The following is a 3,816-nucleotide window of genomic DNA, read 5'->3' as shown; positions in this document are numbered from 1 at the left end:
TACACCCATTTTTAAAGTATAATTGTTATTTTTAGTGTTAGAAAGATTTTTTAACAATAAGCATGAATAAATAATTATTATGAAATAACAAGTGAAATGAAAGAATTAGAGCATCTTTGATGCATAGAATAACCCTTTTCAAATTGTGCAATAAAAATTAGGCCACAAAAAGTAGCAGTCATTAAATACATTCAGGCTATGTTGTTCTTCTTCGTTTGTTATGATTTTGTAAGCCAACAAACACCGCACTTAGTTAGTATTATGTGAAATATATCAGCATTAATAACGTGTAATTCATGCAAAAGGCAATGCCATGTTTTCCTTAATAAAACATTACTTAAAATGCTCACAGCAGTAACAAATATTTTCTTTTAAATTCAACCCACAAATCGAGGGGCCAGAGGATTCTCCATCTACACTGGAAAGGACAGAGCACCTTGAGAGAAACACAACCGGTCTAACAAAGGACACTGCATCACAGGTGATGTTTCACAAACAAACTCTAATTCAAAAACTATGTCATGTGTTTGAAAAACCAAGTTTGTTAGTACATATTTTTTTAATTACATATAATAAAATCTAATATATATGTGTTGATGAATGAAAATTACAGATCACAGAAAAATGACAAATGTCAGTCCAACAATAAATGTAACATTTACAAGTTACTGGCCTTAATTTACAAGAACAACAGTAACTGACTCAATTTTTTTAATTTCTTATTGTAGTTTAACATCTCAAATAAATTACATTAAAATTTATGTCAAATCTGGAGATGTTTTCGTGTTGTTGCGTCAGGTACATAAAATACTTTTAAAAATTACATTTAAAACCTCTCCTAAGAAGAATTTTTAGACCTTTATTTAGTTACTATTGTCTTGTTGAAACACAGGTCGCATATTTGTGTAAACGACAGGAAACGGAAGTTGTTGTTTCTGTGGTCCCATCTCAGATTAGAGGTAACAACTTTGTCATACTTCACAGTGAGTTCCTGAGCCTTAGACCACACAGCTGGCTTGTTGGAGAGGTATGTAATACAGGTATTAACACCCCAAAAGTACTGCATAAGGTTAACGTTAAAGCTGGGGCAGAACATTAGTTGTTCCTTACACATTCAGTAAGTACTGCTTTAGATCTACATTCCAGGCATATCTTCATGACTGAATACTGAGTATACGTAAGTAAAAAACTCTTTATTAACCTTTGTATTCCAAAAATTTATCATGTTTACAAAGTAATAAAAGTTTATTTATTATACTCCTCAGGTCATTGAAAGTCTCCTGCACCACTGGGCCATTCGGCTGAATCTGGGGAATAATATCTACATTATGAACCACTACACGAGCGGTGTGATCCTCTATGGAGAGAGAGAACTAATCAGGAGACAAAGCTTGTCCAAGGTAAATTTTTATTTCATATATTCTAGAATTCAGTTTTTTTTAAATTTTATTCATCTCTTGAGATAAATGAAAAAATTATTGTTGCAAATTTGTAATTAATTCCTAATATGTCACAGGTGAACTTTGACAACTAGCGAGCCATTTTATCCTTTGTGAACATTGGAAATGTACACTGGAAGTTTCTGGTTAGTACAAGCAGCATTTCTGTGAAAAAAAGTTTGTTTCAATAAAACATTCTTCATAATTTATGTACTTTTTAAATTTATATATCTATCGCAGTACATAAATGTGATAGATATATAGCTGTCTGTATTTGGTCGATCCTTCAAGAAACTCTTTGGAGCAGGAAGAGTCTGACCGTGCAGCCAAAAGATTCCGGTAATTATGCGTTATTACATGTATAAAATAATAACATAAAATATTTGGTACTCTGTAATGCCATTAGAAAAGTGACAGGAGGACAGAGGATGTCTTTTTCTATAGGTGAACATATGGTTGTAGATGAAAGTGTAATAAAATCCATGGTTATCAGTTCTTTAAAGAATTAAAAAAATTACTTCAAAATTACACACATATGTAATTTTAAATAATAAAAATACCCTGACAGTGTTTAAGCAGTGAGACATTTGACACAGTTAACATTTGTAGATTTAAAAGAACATGTTATTATTTTTGATACTTCATGCAAGATAATCTAGAGCACAGGGCTTTCTGACACGCCATTAAAAACACATTGATATGTATTATATGTGTCTATGTGATTTATGAAAAAGTACAGAATGTTCTTTTTCTGTGTGACTTTTATCATTCATTTGTATATAAATGTCATGCACATTATGTTCACACAGTGAATACTTCAAAATGAGAAGGACATGCTACAACAAAACAGACTGGGTGAATGTGAGACTTCGAGGAGTACTGACACATCCATTTCAACGGGATGGTTCTAGCTGCGGAGTAATGGTCATCATGGTATGGAACCACATTAAAGCAATAATATTGTTCTGTAAAATTAGATAAGATAAGTTAAAATAATCTTAAAAGGTTAAACTGTTTAAATAGGAAGTGTAACATTTTCAGATGTTTTCAATTAAATTTTACTTTTTGTTTTCATTTCAGATGGCCAAAGCAGTAATGGAAGCATTCCCAAATAAACCAGAAATGACATTTTTGATGACAAAAAAAGAGATGGCCCAGGCACGAAGGACATTTGCACAAACAATACTTGAGGCCTCAGGTGTGTAATATCTTTTTCAAATGGACATATTTGTTTGTGTCAAACCGATGAACACTAATTAATTAAAAAAAAAAAAAAAACACCCAGCACGCCCCTGCGGGCGGTTTATCCTTCAAGCTCGGGTCCTCTACCAGAGGCCTGGGAGCTTGAGGGTCCTGTGCAGTATCTTAGCTGTTCCCAGGACTGCGCTCTTCTGGACAGAGATCTCCGATGTTGTTCCCGGGATCTGCTGGAGCCACTCGCCTAGCTTGGGAGTCACCGCACCTAGTGCTCCGATTACCACGGGGACCACCGTTACCTTCACCCTCCACATCCTCTCGAGCTCTTCTCTGAGCCCTTGGTATTTCTCCAGCTTCTGGTGTTCCTTCTTCCTGATATTGCTGTCATTCGGAACCGCTGCATCGATCACTACGGCCGTCTTCTTCTTTTTGTCTACCACCACTATGTCCGGTTGGTTAGCCACCACCGGACATATTGGTGGTAGACCACTATGTCTGGAGGAGAGAGAGATCTCTGGAGAGAGAGAGAGAGACCTTCACACAACTTTATTCACACCGAAATAAAACAAAACAAACCAAAAAACCAACACAAAAATGCTACCACATAAACACAACATTCATTGTACACTAACCATTAACTAAGGTACCCAGCACACACACTCAAAAGTGAAGCACAAGTGACCCATCTGCTCCTACTGAACACAAAACCCGTCCAATCCCCCACATAGTTTCAAAAGAGTCCAGATTATCTGTCAGAGAGTAAAAAGCATGCTCCACTCCCAGACGGGATGCCAACAGGCCCTTCAAACTTTGCACAACATCAGTCCAACCCTGACCTAGCATCTGGTTCTTCCTAGTCTTCCATATTGCCAGCTTAGCTGTGCCAAACAAAAATTAATCAGAACCAAGGTCCGTCTTTTCTGCACTGAATACTTAGGGCCAAAAACAAACAAAGGTACAGAGAAAATCTCCCTAAAGATTCCACCCACTCCTGCAACAAAGAAAATAAACCCACTAGCCGCGGACAACAGACCACCAAGTGCTCCAGCGTCTCCCTTTCTGAACAAAAAGGACAACCCTCCCAGTGCTTGGGTCCAGGTGGGCTCTGTGTCTGTTCGTAGCTATTGCTCCATGTACAATCCTCCACTGGAGGTCAGCCATCCGTTTTTCAACAGGAGGC

At 36.7% G+C, this 3,816-nt stretch overlaps 1 long non-coding RNA gene across 1 annotated transcript; it reads left to right on the top strand.

Annotated features, from left to right (window-relative positions):
- Positions 1–1,189: 1,189 nt before the first annotated feature.
- Positions 1,190–2,637, top strand: LOC116325295. The gene is made up of 5 exons (XR_004199851.2): positions 1,190–1,400; positions 1,517–1,585; positions 1,680–1,778; positions 2,249–2,372; positions 2,520–2,637. It is a non-coding gene; the product is annotated as an uncharacterized LOC116325295 (long non-coding RNA).
- Positions 2,638–3,816: the final 1,179 nt, after the last annotated feature.

Source organism: Oreochromis aureus, linkage group 19 (assembly GCF_013358895.1).
Source record: "Oreochromis aureus strain Israel breed Guangdong linkage group 19, ZZ_aureus, whole genome shotgun sequence".
Taxonomy (NCBI): Eukaryota; Metazoa; Chordata; class Actinopteri; order Cichliformes; family Cichlidae; genus Oreochromis; species Oreochromis aureus.
The sequence above is the reverse complement of the archived record's forward strand: the minus strand, read 5'-3'. Positions and strand labels throughout refer to the sequence as shown.